The 19,847-nt window shown below is 39.9% G+C and overlaps 1 protein-coding gene across 1 annotated transcript in view; it reads left to right on the top strand.

Annotated features, from left to right (window-relative positions):
• The first annotated feature begins 1,612 nt into the window (after positions 1 to 1,612).
• Positions 1,613 to 19,847, top strand: part of LOC135057785 (keratin, type I cytoskeletal 17-like) — a 62,208-nt gene continuing 43,973 nt past the window's right edge. Inside the window, exons 1-2 of the mRNA XM_063963538.1 lie at positions 1,613 to 1,693; positions 3,269 to 3,344. The gene's annotated coding sequence lies outside the window, so the exon portion shown is untranslated. The remainder of the gene's footprint in view (positions 1,694 to 3,268; positions 3,345 to 19,847) is intronic.

The following is a 19,847-nucleotide window of genomic DNA, read 5'->3' as shown; positions in this document are numbered from 1 at the left end:
ACTGCAGTGCCACTCCTAGATGGGCCAGGTGTTTGTGTCGGCCACTAGGGTCACTTATCTTAGTCACACAGCTACCTCATTGCGCCTCTTTTTTTTCTTCTTTGCTTCATGTGCTGTTTGGGGAGTATTTTTTGTAAGGGCCATCCGGCCTGACACTGCAGTGCCACTCCTAGATGGGCCAGGTGTTTGTGTCGGCCACTAGGGTCGCTTAGCTTACTCACACAGCTACCTCATTGCGCCTCTTTTTTTTATTTGCGTCATGTGCTGTTTGGGGAGTGTTTTTTGGAAGGGCCATCCTGCGTGACACTGCAGTGCCACTCCTAGATGGTCCAGGTGTTTGTGTCGGCCACTATGGTCGCTGAGCTTAGTCACACAGCTACCTCATTGCGCCTCTTTTTTTCTTTGCGTCATGTGCTGTTTGGGGAGTGTTTTTTGGAAGGGCCATCCTGCGTGACACTGCAGTGCCACTCCTAGATGGGCCAGGTGTTTGTGTCGGCCACTTGGGTCGCTTAGCTTAGTCATCCAGCGACCTCGGTGCAAATTTTAGGACTAAAAATAATATTGTGAGGTGTGAGGTGTGAGGTGTTCAGAATAGACTGAAAATTAGTGGAAATTATGGTTATTGAGGTTAATAATACTTTGGGATCAAAATTACCCCCAAATTCTATGATTTAAGCTGTTTTTTAGGGTTTTTTGAAAAAAACACCCGAATCCAAAACACACCCGAATCCGACAAAAAAAATTCGATGAGGTTTTGCCAAAACGCGTTCGAACCCAAAACACGGCCACGGAACCGAACCCAAAACCAAAACACAAAACCCGAAAAATTTCCGGTGCACATCTCTAGTTGGTAAGCATCAGCGTTGGAACAAGTCCATTTGTAGCTGTAGGGGTGGATTAGACCGGTTTGATGAATGGGTCCAGTGATGGGAGAGAAGTCCAAAATGTGCCAAAGGATGACAAAGGCTTTGCGGGCCGGTTTGGAGAGTGAAGTCCAGATGAGTGGAGTAAGCTCAACGCGTTTCACTGGTATAATCCAGCTTCCTCAGGAGCATAAGTTCCATAAGCATGGGGTACTCTATTTATACCCTTCCTGATAAATTGATAAGCACCACCTGTTTGGGTCATTGCTAATACATAAGGGCAAACCATCCAAAATAACAATATAAAAAGCTAACAATATAAAGCACAATCTTAGTGTCTATTTATAAAATATATTCTATTTAAAAACGAGTATTATTACCTTATTTATACAGAAGGAAATATAAGATAGTGCCGATCATGTGACCAGCCTCGTCAAGTGATCGGCAAAAAAGGCAGTCCCATTGGTCAGTAGATGTATCTCAATGGTCACGTGGTCTCCAACACATGACCGTGTTCCTAAAACCCTTCCTCCGAGGTACAATCTTACTCCTAAAAGGACCTCGGCAATCTTCCGTCCCATAGGTCGGCCTACACCACCTGACAGAGCGCCCACGTGACGTGACGTGCGTCGTCACCCAGTTCGTCACGTGAGCGCGTTCCCCGCACTGTGAGCTACCCTTCAAAGCGAGGACCCGGAAGTCTAAAGGGTCTCCCAGTAGAATACTAGACCCGCCCCGGGCTTCCCTCATAGCAGTCTCCGTACTCCATAGTTGTCATGGAAACCCGTTCGGCAGGGCTGGCTTTTCAAGCCTCTATTCGGGTTTTACAGGTTGAGATTATACTCTATTATTAGAGATGTGTTTTCTTGTCAATATAAAAGACAGTGTTACATAAAAATTAGGTGAATAAACATTGAGAACTCAACAATTATCAGATTCCCTTTACTTTAAACAGAGATAGACATAGATTTCTTCCTCCTGTATGTAACATTATAAATCCACATGGAATTAGATATTTTAACTACCATTATGATTAAATAAGACTAGATGCATGAATGAATTCAAATCACCCAGTCTCTAATCTACATACAATTATCCATAGATGTCGCTCCAGTTTGTACAAAACAATATATATTATTATTATTCCTTAATTATTTTCATTTTAATTTATTCATTTATATAGAAATCTGTGCATCCGCACGCATCCTCTGAGAGAGGTCTCCATTGTTTCAAGTTGATCTACCAAATACCCAAAAGGGGAAATGTATAATATTAATAATAATAATCATATGACACTCCTAATATTAGTAATGTTATCATGAAAAACATATATGTAAATGGTGGCACTAAAATCAAAATACATATGTCACAATATTGGAAAAATTCCATAACCCCTAGATGACAGAGTTTAATTCAATGGCTTCGTTTAGTCCATCTGGATGTAGCGAATTATATTTAAGCATCCAGAAGACTTCCCTACGGCATAGTTGATTGAACCTATCACCTCCTCTATCTGTTGGTGTAATGTGTTCAAGGCAAATGATGGAAAGACAGGCTGGATTACTTTCATGTTTCTCTAAATAATGTCGTGAAACACTATGTGCCTCCAGTTTACGTATTATGTTTCGGCGATGTTCCATGAAACGCGTATGTATCGCTCTCGTGGTCCTGCCTACATAATTCAGGCCACACCCACATGTTAACACATATATCACGAATTTGGAATCACAATTCATGAAAGATTTAAGGGTATATTTCTCAGAAGAGCCTGGAGTAGAAATATGTGTGATCTTACGTTCCATATGGTGACACATAGTGCATCTACTTTTCCCACATCTATAAAATCCTACTGGTTTGGTGGTTAGCCAATTAGAACCATCTCCTTTTCCTTTCATTAATACAGGTCTAAAATGACTAGGTGCTAGAATGGTCTTAAGGGCCCTATTCTTCTTGTATATAATCTGTGGTTTATTAGGTAGTAGACTTCCCAAGACATTATCTTGTTTTAGTATCTTATAGTTCCTACTGACGATAGTTTTAATTTCATTGGCGCATCTGTTATATTTACAGATAAACGCCACCTCTCTTTCTTTTATATCATGTTGGACATTTTTATTTTTAGACGGAATAAGTAAGTCTCGTCTGTCCATATCTAGGACCTCCCTTAGAGCCTTATCAAGAATGTATTGTGGATATTCCCTGTTTTTAAAGGAATCTATAAGTTGGTTGGCTTGTGTTTTAAAGATGTCTATATTCGAACAATTGCGTCTAAGCCGCATTAGTTGTCCTTTGGGGATATTGTTCTTCCATGGGGTATAATGGGCACTTCTATAATGTAAATACGAGTTAGTATTAACTGATTTAATAAAATTCGATGTGATAATTGTATTTTCTTTAATTTCAAGGGTCACATCAAGGAAGTCAACACGGTCCCTATTATAGGTGAAGGTGAAATTGAGATTTGTGCACATTGGATTGAAGGTGAGTAACAAAGGAAGTAGCTGAGAGAAGGTCCCTATCCCAAATAATAAATAGATCATCTATGTACCGCCCATAGAAAACCAGGCTCGCCTCCCAGTCAGCGCACCACACACGGGCGTCATCAAAGTCCCCCATGTAGAGGTTCGCATAACTGGGGGCGAACCTGGTCCCATGGCGGTACCTGTGAGTTGTAAATAATACTTGTGATTAAACATAAAATAATTATGTGTAAGAATGAAGGAAATACATTGTATGAGGAAAGATTGATGCTGTTCTTCAAGAACCTGCGTCCTGTGTAACAAATCTGCAATAACTTTGATACCAGTGGTATGAGGTATATTTGTATAAAGTGCCTGGACGTCCAGTGTCAGGAAAGCATAGGTCTCCTTCCACTGGATGTGCTGAATTTTATTCAGAAAATCTTTAGTGTCTCTTAAATGAGATTTTAATAACGGTACATGTGGTTGAAGAGAAGCATCAATATAAAATGAAAGATTTGATGTAAGTGAATTGATGCCAGAAATAATTGGGCGTCCCGGTGGTGCAGTGAGGGACTTGTGAATTTTGGGAAGAAAGTAAAATGTGGGGGTAGTGGGGAATTGTGGTAATAGGAACCGTGATTCGTCCCTGGATATGACCCCCTTAGTCAAACCTGACTCCAATAATATTTTGAGTTCCTGGATGAATCTGGAAGTAGGGTCCTGAGTAAGGACACTATAAAATTTAGTGTTCTCTAGTTGGTTAAGGGCCTCATTCAGGTAGTATGACCTATTCATTAGAGATGAGCGGGTTCGGTTTCTTTGAATCCGAACCCGCACGAACTTCACTTTTTTTTTCACGGGTCCGAGCGACTCGGATCTTCCCGCCTTGCTCGGTTAACCCGAGCGCGCCCGAACGTCATCATGACGCTGTCGGATTCTCGCGAGACTCGGATTCTATATAAGGAGCCGCGCGTCGCCGCCATTTTCACACGTGCATTGAGATTGATAGGGAGAGGACGTGGCTGGCGTCCTCTCCATTTAGATTAGATTTAGAAGAGAGAGAGAGAGAGAGATTGCTGTGATACTGTAGATTAGAAGAGAGTGCAGAGTGCAGACAGAGTTTAGTGACTGACGACCACAGTGACCAGTGACCACCAGAGACAGTGCAGTTGTTTGTTTTATTTAATATATCCGTTCTCTGCCTGAAAAAAACGATACACAGTCACACAGTGACTCAGTCTGTGTGCACTGCTCAGCCCAGTGTGCTGCACATCAATGTATTGTATATAAAGCTTATAATTGTGGGGGAGACTGGGGAGCACTGCAGGTTGTTATAGCAGGAGCCAGGAGTACATGATAAATAATATTATATTAAAATTAAACAGTGCACACTTTTGCTGCAGGAGTGCCACTGCCAGTGTGACTAGTGGTGACCAGTGCCTGACCACCAGTATATTAGTAGTATTGTATACTATCTCTTTATCAACCAGTCTATATTAGCAGCAGACACAGTACAGTGCGGTAGTTCACGGCTGTGGCTACCTCTGTGTCGGCACTCGGCAGGCAGTCCGTCCATCCATAATTGTATTATATACCACCTAACCGTGGTTTTTTTTTTCTTTCTTTATACCGTCGTCATAGTCATACTAGTTGTTACGAGTATACTACTATCTCTTTATCAACCAGTGTACAGTGCGGTAGTTCACGGCTGTGGCTACCTCTGTGTCGGAACTCGGCAGGCAGTCCGTCCATCCATAATTGTATTATAATATATACCACCTAACCGTGGTTTTTTTTTTCGTTCTTTATACCGTCGTCATACTAGTTGTTACGAGTATACTACTATCTCTTTATCAACCAGTGTACAGTGCGGTAGTTCACGGCTGTGGCTACCTCTGTGTCGGAACTCGGCAGGCAGTCCGTCCATCCATAATTGTATTATAATATATACCACCTAACCGTGGTTTTTTTTTCGTTCTTTATACCGTCGTCATACTAGTTGTTACGAGTATACTACTATCTCTTTATCAACCAGTGTACAGTGCGGTAGTTCACGGCTGTGGCTACCTCTGTGTCGGAACTCGGCAGGCAGTCCGTCCATCCATAATTGTATTATAATATATACCACCTAACCGTGGTTTTTTTTTTCGTTCTTTATACCGTCGTCATACTAGTTGTTACGAGTATACTACTATCTCTTTATCAACCAGTGTACAGTGCGGTAGTTCACGGCTGTGGCTACCTCTGTGTCGGCACTCGGCAGGCAGTCCGTCCAACCATAATTGTATTATATACCACCTAACCGTGGTTTTTTTTTCATTCTTTATACCGTCGTCATACTAGTTGTTACGAGTATACTACTATCTCTTTATCAACCAGTGTACAGTGCGGTAGTTCACGGCTGTGGCTACCTCTGTGTCGGCACTCGGCAGGCAGTCCGTCCAACCATAATTGTATTATATACCACCTAACCGTGGTTTTTTTTTCATTCTTTATACCGTCGTCATACTAGTTGTTACGAGTATACTACTATCTCTTTATCAACCAGTGTACAGTGCGGTAGTTCACGGCTGTGGCTACCTCTGTGTCGGCACTCGGCAGCCCGTCCATAATTGTATATACCAGTGACCTAACCGTGGTTTTTTTTTCTTTCTTTATACATACATACTAGTTACGAGTATACTATCTCTTTATCAACCAGTCTATATATTAGCAGCAGACACAGTACAGTGCGGTAGTTCACGGCTGTGGCTACCTCTGTGTCGGCACTCGGCAGCCCGTCCATAATTGTATATACCAGTGACCTAACCGTGGTTTTTTTTTCTTTCTTTATACATACATACTAGTTACGAGTATACTATCTCTTTATCAACCAGTCTATATATTAGCAGCAGACACAGTACAGTGCGGTAGTTCACGGCTGTGGCTACCTCTGTGTCGGCACTCCGCAGCCTGTCCATAATTGTATATACCAGTGACCTAACCGTGGTTTTTTTTTCTTTCTTTATACATACATACTAGTTACGAGTATACTATCTCTTTATCAACCAGTCTATATATTAGCAGCAGACACAGTACAGTGCGGTAGTTCACGGCTGTGGCTACCTCTGTGTCGGCACTCGGCAGCCCGTCCATAATTGTATATACCAGTGACCTAACCGTGGTTTTTTTTTCTTTCTTTATACATACATACTAGTTACGAGTATACTATCTCTTTATCAACCAGTCTATATATTAGCAGCAGACACAGTACAGTGCGGTAGTTCACGGCTGTGGCTACCTCTGTGTCGGCACTCCGCAGCCCGTCCATAATTGTATATACCAGTGACCTAACCGTGGTTTTTTTTTCTTTCTTTATACATACATACTAGTTACGAGTATACTATCTCTTTATCAACCAGTCTATATATTAGCAGCAGACACAGTACAGTGCGGTAGTTCACGGCTGTGGCTACCTCTGTGTCGGCACTCGGCAGCCCGTCCATAATTGTATATACCAGTGACCTAACCGTGGTTTTTTTTTCTTTCTTTATACATACATACTAGTTACGAGTATACTATCTCTTTATCAACCAGTCTATATATTAGCAGCAGACACAGTACAGTGCGGTAGTTCACGGCTGTGGCTACCTCTGTGTCGGCACTCGGCAGCCCGTCCATAATTGTATATACCAGTGACCTAACCGTGGTTTTTTTTTCTTTCTTTATACATACATACTAGTTACGAGTATACTATCTCTTTATCAACCAGTCTATATATTAGCAGCAGACACAGTACAGTGCGGTAGTTCACGGCTGTGGCTACCTCTGTGTCGGCACTCGGCAGCCCGTCCATAATTGTATATACCAGTGACCTAACCGTGGTTTTTTTTTCTTTCTTTATACATACATACTAGTTACGAGTATACTATCTCTTTATCAACCAGTCTATATATTAGCAGCAGACACAGTACAGTGCGGTAGTTCACGGCTGTGGCTACCTCTGTGTCGGCACTCCGCAGCCCGTCCATAATTGTATATACCAGTGACCTAACCGTGGTTTTTTTTTCTTTCTTTATACATACATACTAGTTACGAGTATACTATCTCTTTATCAACCAGTCTATATATTAGCAGCAGACACAGTACAGTGCGGTAGTTCACGGCTGTGGCTACCTCTGTGTCGGCACTCGGCAGCCCGTCCATAATTGTATATACCAGTGACCTAACCGTGGTTTTTTTTTTTCTTTCTTTATACATACATACTAGTTACGAGTATACTATCTCTTTATCAACCAGTCTATATATTAGCAGCAGACACAGTACAGTGCGGTAGATCACGGCTGTGGCTACCTCTGTGTCGGCACTCGGCAGCCCGTCCATAATTGTATATACCACCTAACCGTGGTTTTTTTTCTTTCTTTATACATGATTGGGGAGGGTTTTTTTGGAAGGGACATCCTGCGTGACACTGCAGTGCCACTCCTAGATGGGCCCGGTGTTTGTGTCGGCCACTAGGGTCGCTAATCTTACTCACACAGTCAGCTACCTCATTGCGCCTCTTTTTTTCTTTGCGTCATGTGCTGTTTGGGGAGGGTTTTTTGGAAGGGCCATCCTGCGTGACACTGCAGTGCCACTCCTAGATGGGCCCGGTGTTTGTGTCGGCCACTAGGGTCGCTAATCTTACTCACACAGTCAGCTACCTCATTGCGCCTCTTTTTTTCTTTGCGTCATGTGCTGTTTGGGGAGGGTTTTTTGGAAGGGCCATCCTGCGTGACACTGCAGTGCCACTCCTAGATGGGCCCGGTGTTTGTGTCGGCCACTAGGGTCGCTAATCTTACTCACACAGCTACCTCATTGCGCCTCTTTTTTTCTTTGCGTCATGTGCTGTTTGGGGAGGGTTTTTTGGAAGGGACATCCTGCGTGACACTGCAGTGCCACTCCTAGATGGGCCCGGTGTTTGTGTCGGCCACTAGGGTCGCTTATCTTACTCACACAGCGACCTCGGTGCAAATTTTAGGACTAAAAATAATATTGTGAGGTGTGAGGTATTCAGAATAGACTGAAAATGAGTGTAAATTATGGTTTTTGAGGTTAATAATACTTTGGGATCAAAATGACCCCCAAATTCTATGATTTAAGCTGTTTTTTAGTGTTTTTGGAAAAAAACACCCGAATCCAAAACACACCCGAATCCGACAAAAATAATTCGGTGAGGTTTTGCCAAAACGCGTTCGAACCCAAAACACGGCCGCGGAACCGAACCCAAAACCAAAACACAAAACCCGAAAAATTTCAGGCGCTCATCTCTACTATTCATCACCACCAAACCTCCGCCCTTGTCGGCTTCCTTGATGATTATGGAGGTATCTTGTGTAAGTTCTTTAATGGCTCTTCTTTCTAATCTGGTAAGGTTTGAAGTATATTTAGAATTGTCGTTATTCTGTTCTACCAGTTTTTTTAAATCATCCAATGTTACCTTATAAAAAGATTCTATACAACTACTTTTGAATGAGATAGGAAAAAATTCCAACTTACATTTGAATTTGGGCCCTTCTCTCTGTATATAATATATCCTTTCTTTCATCCTGGGTATGTCTTCCTGTGTATGATTCTCATCCCAAAGTTCTTCAAGTGCCGCCAACATAAGGTGGTCTGAACTATCCAATACTATGGGTAGAGAATCATCATTTTTTGCCAAGAGATTTTTCTTTGCGAAATACCTCTTCCAGCAAAGGGTGCGAATGAACCTATTTAGTTCAACATACAATTCAAAAATATTGGGGCCACTAGATGGAGAAAATTTTAGGCCTTTTTCTAATAATGAAAGTTCCGACTTGGACAATACTCTGTCCGACAGATTAAAGACACTTGATTTGGATGTAGAGGGGTCGACATTCATATCCTTCTTGGATTTTTGTGTCCTGTGTCCTCCTCCTCTACATCCTCTAAACTTTGATCTTTGCCTCTTTTTGGGGTAATTTTCTGTTCGGTGTCTAATGTCCACCTTGAATTGGTTTTCGGACGTGCCCCTAAAAAATTGGCCTTCTGTTCAAAAGGTTCATTATCTCTAGAAGTGTATTTACCAAAACTTTTATTATAGTTTTGTCTATTCCTATTTGGTCTGTAGGAGTTGAATCGATTTGGGGAATCTGTGTCACTATCTCTATAATCTGTCAGGGGTTGAATTCTACTAGGATGTGTAAAGTCTCTATGACCTGGAGATTGATATTCTCATTTCTGTGTCATATGTATACCAGGATCTTGGTATCTAGTCTCTTTGGGATGGATATTTTTATCCATATGACTTTGTTTGTGTTTGAATGTACGGACAGTGTTATTCTCATAATCAGCTAAATCACGTTTGAATTTCTTTTGTTTCATTTCCATCAGGCCCTGTTCAAACTTAATGACCTTTTCATTGATAATTCTGTCTTTCCTTTCAAACACTTCATCATCTCTAAAATTTTTCCATTGTCTTTTTTAGTTCCTCGATCTCTTTTTCAATCGAGGAAACCTTACTATTTCTGTATCTGATAATCAATTTAATCAATTCTAAAGAACAATTGTCTAGTAATTGATCCCATTCTTTTTGATAATTAGCGTCATCCTGAAATATTGACGGTTTAAAGAGCCGAAGGCCCCTAGGGATCATCTTCTTAGTTACATATTGCTGTAAATTAACACTGTCCAGCCAATTTCTGGATTCCGCTTTTAATAGACTTTCTAATTTATAGAAGTCTCTCGTTATATCAGGTTTATCAGATACAGATTTTTTAACATTAAAATCACTCAAATTGGACCAATAGGACTGCCTTCTATCATTACGTTCCTTAGCATTGGAAAAACAGCTCATGGTTCGCAGCACTTGCTGACTAAAAACTTCAAAGTGCAAATAATAAATAAGCAGGTGCGCGACCAACAGCAGCAGGTAGGAAGAAGGTCAATTCCTCAAAACTAAACAGTAGAAAGAAAATGTATACCAGCGCTGGCTGAACAAAATAATAATGTATTAAATAAAGTAATAAAGATGGTTTGCTCTATGTAAAAAAGTAACAATTTATTAACATATCACATGTAAACAAATCTAAAAAGAAGGAATTCCTGTTGCCACAAGGTGGCGATAAAACTAAATGATGTCTTATCTGGATAAAATTTCATGGATTTCACATTCTCCTATATTGAAATTGTCCATTCCTAAAGGCTAGGACACCCTCTCCTTGTGCATTGTTAGCTTTTTATATTGTTATTTTGGATGGTTTGCCCTTATGTATTAGCAATGACCCAAACAGGTGGTGCTTATCAATTTATCAGGAAGGGTATAAATAGAGTACCCCATGCTTATGGAACTTATGCTCCTGAGGAAGCTGGATTATACCAGTGAAACGCGTTGAGCTTACTCCACTCATCTGGACTTCACTCTCCAAACCGGCCCGCAAAGCCTTTGTCATCCTTTGGTACATTTTGGACTTCTCTCCCATCACTGGACCCATTCATCAAACCGGTCTAATCCACCCCTACAGCTACAAATGGACTTGTTCCAATGCTGATGCTTACCAACGTGGGGATTTGGTAAATATTTACCTATTACAGTGAATGCACAATGAGAGGGTGTCCTAGCCTTTAGGAATGGACAATTTCAATATAGGAGAATGTGAAATCCATGAAATTTTATCCAGATAAGACATCATTTAGTTTTATCGCCACCTTGTGGCAACAGGAATTCCTTCTTTTTAGATTTGTTTACATGTGATATGTTAATAAATTGTTACTTTTTTACATAGAGCAAACCATCTTTATTACTTTATTTAATACATTATTATTTTGTTCAGCCAGCGCTGGTATACATTTTCTTTCTACTGTTTAGTTTTGAGGAATTGACTTTTCTCCTACCTGCTGCTGTTGATCGCGCACCTGCTTATTTATTATTTGCACTTTGAAGTTTTTAGTCAGCAAGTGCTGCGAACCATGAGCTGTTTTTCCAATGCTAAGGAACGTAATGATAGAAGGCAGTCCTATTGGTCCAATTTGAGTGATTTTAATGTTAAAAAATCTGTATCTGATAAACCTGATATAACGAGAGACTTCTATAAATTAGATAGTCTATTAAAAGCGGAATCCAGAAATTGGCTGGACAGTGTTAATTTACAGCAATATGTAACTAAGAAGATGATTCCTAGGGGCCTTCGGTTCTTTAAACCGTCAATATTTCAGGATGATGCTAATTATCAAAAAGAATGGGATCAATTACTAGACAACTGTTCTTTAGAATTGATTAAATTGATTATCAGATACAGAAATAGTAAGGTTTCCTCGATTGAAAAAGAGATCGAGGAACTAAAAAAGACAATGGAAAAATTTAGAGATGATGAAGTGTTTGAAAGGAAAGACAGAATTATCAATGAAAAGGTCATTAAGTTTGAACAGGGCCTGATGGAAATGAAACAAAAGAAATTCAAACGTGATTTAGCTGATTATGAGAATAACACTGTCCGTACATTCAAACACAAACAAAGTCATATGGATAAAAATATCCATCCCAAAGAGACTAGATACCAAGATCCTGGTACACATATGACACAGAAACGAGAATATCAATCTCCAGGTCATAGAGACTTTACACATCCTAATAGATTTCAACCCCTGACAGATTATAGAGATAGTGACACAGATTCCCCAAATCGATTCAACTCCTACAGACCAAATAGGAATAGACAAAACTATAATAAAAGTTTTGGTAAATACACTTCTAGAGATAATGAACCTTTTGAACAGAAGGCCAATTTTTTAGGGGCACGTCCGAAAACCAATTCAAGGTGGACATTAGACACCGAACAGAAAATTACCCCAAAAAGAGGCAGAGATCAAAGTTTAGAGGATGTAGAGGAGGAGGAAACAGGACACAAAAATCCAAGAAGGATATGAATGTCGACCCCTCTACATCCAAATCAAGTGTCTTTAATCTGTCGGACAGAGTATTGTCCAAGTCGGAACTTTCATTATTAGAAAAAGGCCTAAAATTTTCTCCATCTAGTGGCCCCAATATTTTTGAATTGTATGTTGAACTAAATAGGTTCATTCGCACCCTTTGCAGGAAGAGGTATTTCGCAAAGAAAAATCTCTTGGCAAAAAATGATGATTCTCTACCCATAGTATTGGATAGTTCAGACCACCTTATGTTGGCGGCACTTGAAGAACTTTGGGATGAGAATCATACACAGGAAGACATACCCAGGATGAAAGAAAGGATATATGATATACAGAGAGAAGGGCCCAAATTCAAATGTAAGTCGGAATTTTTTCCTATCTCATTCAAAAGTAGTTGTATAGAATCTTTTTATAAGGTAACATTGGATGATTTTAAAAAACTGGTAGGACAGAATAACGACAATTCTAAATATACTTCAAACCTTACCAGATTAGAAAGAAGAGCCATTAAAGAACTTACACAAGATACCTCCATAATCATCAAGGAAGCCGACAAGGGCGGAGGTTTGGTGGTGATGAATAGGTCATACTACCTGAATGAGGCCCTTAACCAACTAGAGAACACTAAATTTTATAGTGTCCTTACTCAGGACCCTACTTCCAGATTCATCCAGGAACTCAAAATATTATTGGAGTTAGGTTTGACTAAGGGAGTCATATCCAGGGACGAATCACGGTTCCTATTACCACAATTCCCCACTACCCCCACATTTTACTTTCTTCCCAAAATTCACAAGTCCCTCACTGCACCACCGGGACGCCCAATTATTTCTGGCATCAATTCACTTACATCAAATCTTTCATTTTATATTGATGCTTTTCTTCAACCACATGTACCATTATTAAAATCTCATTTAAGAGACACTAAAGATTTTCTGAATAAAATTCAGCACATCCAGTGGATGGAGACCTATACTTTCCTGACACTGGACGTCCAGGCACTTTATACAAATATACCTCATACCACTGGTATCAAAGTTATTGCAGATTTGTTACACAGGACGCAGGTTCTTGAAGAACAGCATCAATCTTTCCTCATACAATGTATTTCCTTCATTCTTACACATAATTATTTTATGTTTAATCACAAGTATTATTTACAACTCACAGGTACCGCCATGGGAACCATGTTCGCCCCCAGTTATGCGAACCTCTACATGGGGGACTTTGATGACGCCCGTGTGTGGTGCGCTGACTGGGAGGCGAGCCTGGTTTTCTATGGGCGGTACATAGATGATCTATTTATTATTTGGGATGGGGACCTTCTCTCAGCTACTTCCTTTGTTACTCAGCTTCAATCCAATGTGCACAATCTCAATTTCACCTTCACCTATAATAGGGACCGTGTTGACTTCCTGGATGTGACCCTTGAAATTAAAGAAAATACAATTATCACATTGAATTTTATTAAATCAGTTAATACTAACTTGTATTTACATTATAGAAGTGCCCATTATGCCCCATGGAAGAACAATATCCCCAAAGGACAACTAATGCGGCTTAGATGCAATTGTTCGAATATAGACATCTTTAAAACACAGGCCAACCAACTTATAGATTCCTTTAAAAACAGGGAATATCCACAATACATTCTTGATAAGGCTCTAAGGGAGGTCTTAGATATGGACAGACGAGACTTACTTATTCCGTCTAAAAATAAAAATGTCCAACATGATATAAAAGAAAGAGAGGTGGCGTTTATCTGTAAATATAACAGATGCGCCAATTAAATTAAAACTATCGTCAGTAGGAACTATAAGATACTAAAACAAGATAATGTCTTGGGAAGTCTACTACCTAATAAACCACAGATTGTATACAAGAAGAATAGGGCCCTTAAGACCATTCTGGCACCTAGTCATTTTAGACCTGTATTAATGAAAGGAAAAGGAGATGGTTCTAATTGGCTAACCACCAAACCAGTAGGATTTTATAGATGTGGGAAAAGTAGATGCACTATGTGTCACCATATGGAACGTAAGATCACACATATTTCTACTCCAGGCTCTTCTGAGAAATATACCCTTAAATCTTTCATGAATTGTGATTCCAAATTCGTGATATATGTGTTAACATGTGGGTGTGGCCTGAATTATGTAGGCAGGACCACGAGAGCGATACATACGCGTTTCATGGAACATCGCCGAAACATAATACGTAAACTGGAGGCACATAGTGTTTCACGACATTATTTAGAGAAACATGAAAGTAATCCAGCCTGTCTTTCCATCATTTGCCTTGAACACATTACACCAACAGATAGAGGAGGTGATAGGTTCAATCAACTATGCCGTAGGGAAGTCTTCTGGATGCTTAAATATAATTCGCTACATCCAGATGGACTAAACGAAGCCATTGAATTAAACTCTGTCATCTAGGGGTCATGGAATTTTTCCAATATTGTGACATATGTATTTTGATTTTAGTGCCACCATTTACATATATGTTTTTCATGATAACATTACTAATATTAGGAGTGTCATATGATTATTATTAATATTATACATTTCCCCTTTTGGGTATTTGGTAGATCAACTTGAAACAATGGAGACCTCTCTCAGAGGATGCGTGCGGATGCACAGATTTCTATATAAATGAATAAATTAAAATGAAAATAATTAAGGAATAATAATAATATATATTGTTTTGTACAAACTGGAGCGACATCTATGGATAATTGTATGTAGATTAGAGACTGGGTGATTTGAATTCATTCATGCATCTAGTCTTATTTAATCATAATGGTAGTTAAAATATCTAATTCCATGTGGATTTATAATGTTACATACAGGAGGAAGAAATCTCTGTCTATCTCTGTTTAAAGTAAAGGGAATCTGATAATTGATGAGTTCTCAATGTTTATTCACCTAATTTTTATGTAACACTGTCTTTTATATTGACAAGAAAACACATCTCTAATAATAGAGTATAATCTCAACCTGTAAAACCCGAATAGAGGCTTGAAAAGCCAGCCCTGCCGAACGGGTTTCCATGACAACTATGGAGTACGGAGACTGCTATGAGGGAAGCCCGGGGCGGGTCTAGTATTCTACTAGGAGACCCTTTAGACTTCCGGGTCCTCGCTTTGAAGGGTAGCTCACAGTGCGGGGAACGCGCTCACGTGACGAACTGGGTGACGACGCACGTCACGTCACGTGGGCGCTCCGTCAGGTGGTGTAGGCCGACCTATGGGACGGAAGATTGCCGAGGTCCTTTTAGGAGTGAGATTGTACCTCGGAGGAAGGGGTTTTAGGAACACGGTCATGTGTTGGAGACCACGTGACCATTGAGATACATCTACTGACCAATGGGACTGCCTTTTTTGCCGATCACGTGACGAGGCACGTCACATGATTGGCATTATCTTATATTTCCTTCTGTATAAATAAGGTAATAATACTCGTTTTTAAATAGAATATATTTTATAAATAGACACTAAGATTGTGCTTTATATTGTTAGCTTTTTATATTGTTATTTTGGATGGTTTGCCCTTATGTATTAGCAATGACCCAAACAGGTGATGCTTATCAATTTATCAGGAAGTAGAGTACCCCATGCTTATGGAACTTATGCTCCTGAGGAAGCTGGATTATACCAGTGAAACGCGTTGAGCTTACTCCACTCATCTGGACTTCACTCTCTTAATCTTAAAGTGGTTTATAGGAAGTCGGACACTTTGCAATCAAAACTAGCCCCCAGCATGTTTAGGAAGAAGAAACCCAAACAAGAGAATGATAAGATAGAAAAGAACATGGGTGTTATAGATTGGGGATTAGAAAGACCAAAGGGCTTCTTTAAGTGTGCTAAAAACAAATGTCTCACTTGTAATTATGTTGGTTCAAGGAAAATAACCAGTTAAAAGTCAACTATCACAGGAGAAATACACCTTATAGAGAATTTTATTAATTGTGAATCTTCTTATGTTGTGTATCTACTTACCTGCGGGTGCGGCCGACAATATGTCGGTTGCACCATTAGAAAATTTTAAATACGGTTTTTGGAACATAGACGTAACATCCTGAAGAAAAGTTTATTACACAGTGTATCTAGACATACAAACCATTGCCAACAAGGGGAATTAAGAAATATTACTATGTGTGTAATTGAACAAGTTAGAGTAACTGAAAGAGGGGGAGATAGGTTTAATTTGTTATGCAGAAGGGAAGCATACTGGATATTCCGATTGAAAACATTGGAACCTTTAGGGCTTAACGAGAATATCGAACTAAATAATATATAAACACTATGATGCTTCTTTCTGAATTGAATAGTTGGTACTTTGTAGAATTTAATTATTATTCCTAGTCTTACTTAAATATGAATATAAATAAAATATATTTGAATTAGTATTTATAGCGATTAGGTATTGAATATACAAATATTGTTACCCTATGAGAAGGAAAACCAAGGGGATGTTATTTGTCTGTCTTTCTTTGTCTTCTCCTCCCTATAAACTATAGAATATTGAATATTAAATATATGATATATAATGTAAAAAATATGTATTTGTATATTATGTATCTATATATGATCTCTGTCTCTTCCTATAGGATAATCGGATATATGACTGTCTTTCTATAAACATCCTTATATACTCTGACCCATCTGATTCATAAGTATTTGCGTATATTTGACTCCATTTTTCAATAAGATAGTTATTTATGTATACAGAAAATCTGCCAAACAAGCATTTAATATTAATATATACATGATAAATAAAATTTAATTGAAATCTGAAAAGACATATTAATATGTTTATATACTTGTCATATATTTAAAAGGAAAATTTTTCCAGGAATTTATCTATGTATGTATTGTTTCTATATATATATATATATATATATATATATATAAAGCAACAAAACAGCCGGCACTCCCCTTGCTGGTGTAACATCTGCTCCGGTGCCCTCCATAAGATGAAAACATCCAAACATAATGAAGAAGATCTGGCGGCACTCAGGAGACTTTTCAACCAATAGTGAATTTAATGGAGTAACATCCAACAATTGTTTCGGACCTCCGCCCGTCATCAGGGATGTATAACACACAATGAACATACATTTTATATCAACATAAGGACCTCCCACCACACACATAACAAGCACCTTGACTCACCTCACCTGCAGACCCACTCGCCAAGACGAACGCCACACTGCAAGCCGCTGCCACGAGCCGTCCCGCTCATCAGCCGCTGCCGCACAGCGGACGACGTCATCAAGGGGCGCCCGCAGGGAGACGGAGGTCAAGTGTGGATATCGGTTACCTAGGTAACCAGAAAACAAAACAAACAAACATTTAAACATTACTTCATTACTAATATACAAAGTTATAACATATATAGAAAATGTAAAGTGAAATATATATAATATAATATAATATATTATATACCATATTTTATATAAAAACAAGTTATGGGGCACTGTATTTTAATAATTCCCAAATATAAAGCGTTTAATACGTGGCATATATATATGTACCCAGGACCATGTTACTAACAGCATCTGTGGAATTGTCATAATTTAATCAACTTCTACTATTTTAAATAAACATATTGTAGTATATTCAATAAGATTATAGATAAATTAAAGTTATAAAAAACTATGTAACCCATGTTGTTCATTCAGGCCTTTAGGGGCCAGTGTATCCAACCTGAAAATCCAACGGCTTTCTAGTTGGAGCAACACTTTGCCCCTATCACCACCCCGAATTGATGCTGGAACATAATCAATTATTTTACTCCTGATACTCGCAATACTGTGCGATTGTTGCACACAATGGCGGGCCATAGGCTGGTCACTGGATCCTGACTCCAAGGCTGCCTTAATTGCCGACCTATGGTTAGCCATTCTCTCCTTGAATTGGCATTCTGTCTTGCCCACATAATGTAAACCACATGGGCAAGACAGTACATAAATTACAAATCTTGAAGTACAAGTGAGAGGGAAATTGATGGTAAATTTCTTGCCTGATCTAGGGTGAGAAATATAGTCACCTACCAACATAGAGCGGCAGGTAACACATCCAATACACCTGAAGCACCCAGGCTTCCGTGATAAAAAGTGTTGCTTGGGTTTGACTTTCACTAGTTCCATTACATCCACTTTTACCAGCATATCCCTCAGGTTTTTACCCCTGGAGTATGCTGGCATAACAAGAGTGTTGAGTAGACCCGGGAGATCTTTATCCGTATTGATAATGGGCCAAATCTTTTTGATTTCCCTATTGGTATTATTACTTACTTCAGTAAATCTATTAACCCAGGGAATTTTCTGTATCCCATTTTCTACCGTAATCTTACTCTTTAAAGATACCTCCCTAGGGGACTTCCGGTTCCGGGTTCATGCTGTGAGCAGCGTGTCCGTGCAGCTCCCGGGACTCACTCACCGCGAACAAGCTTTTTACGGCTCCCCGGAGCCTCCAACAAGAAGGGACGAACCTCCCCTCCTTCCCCCCAGTGTATGGAGAAATTTCTGGCTCCGAATACATCCGCCCGCACGCAGCTGTTTCGGCAGGAGAAGCGACGAGCAGATCCAAAGATGGCGCCCGGCACAGACTCGCCGCCAGCGTCTCCGGCACACAAGAAAGCCGCTTCGGAAACAGATAAGTTTGTCTCACAGAGACACCCTGATTCTCCCATCACACACGCTGATTTGGCCCAAGCTATAACGGCCACGATGGGGCCCCTATTGACACAGGCTGTCACTGACATTTCCACACAGCTCAAAAATCTCACTCATAGGGTGACCACAACCGAAACACAAATAGGGAAGATAGCTCATGACATGGCAGATGCACAGCACGACATCATCCGCCTTCAAAAGGAAAACTATCATCTTTTAAATAAGCTGGATAATATTGAAAATAGATCCAGGAGAAACAACTTAAGAATAATTGGCATCCCTGAATCAGTGAAAGATTCAGCCCTGGAACGCTTTGTGAGTCACACACTACCCCAGCTGCTACATATCACTGACGCGTGTAAAGACATTGTCATAGAAAGGGTACATAGAATTGGCCCCAACCTACGTCCTGCAGATACCCGTCCCAGAGTGGTCATTTTCCGCTGCTTAAATTACCTTCACAAGCAAGCCCTTTGGATTGCTTCCAGACAAGTACGCCCACTGATATGGGAAAAAAATAAATTACTTATCTTCCAAGACTTTTCTCCTGAACTCACACGGGCCAGAAAGGCTTTTTCACCTATCTGTGCTCAGTTGATACAGATGAAAAGGAAATTTGCCCTCCAATATCCAGCTAAACTACGCATATTCACAGGAGACACATTTTACGACTTTAACACCCCTGGAGACACAGATGCATTCCTCAAAGAAGAAGCGCAAGGACATCATGAGGACATTTCTGACACTGCATAACGTCCTAGATAGCCTTCGTGATGGGCTATTCACCTCTCCAGCGCAACCACTGAAGGACAGCTATGTTGACACGTACCACTGTTTATTGTCATGATTGTTTTTCACTTATAAGCAGGGCTAATAGGCCTATCTCCGATACTACACCAAATACTATTAAGGATAAACCCTTTGATTTTATGAC

Source organism: Pseudophryne corroboree, chromosome 3, assembly GCF_028390025.1.
Source record: "Pseudophryne corroboree isolate aPseCor3 chromosome 3, aPseCor3.hap2, whole genome shotgun sequence".
NCBI classification, from domain to species: domain Eukaryota; kingdom Metazoa; phylum Chordata; class Amphibia; order Anura; family Myobatrachidae; genus Pseudophryne; species Pseudophryne corroboree.
The sequence above is the reverse complement of the archived record's forward strand: the minus strand, read 5'-3'. Positions and strand labels throughout refer to the sequence as shown.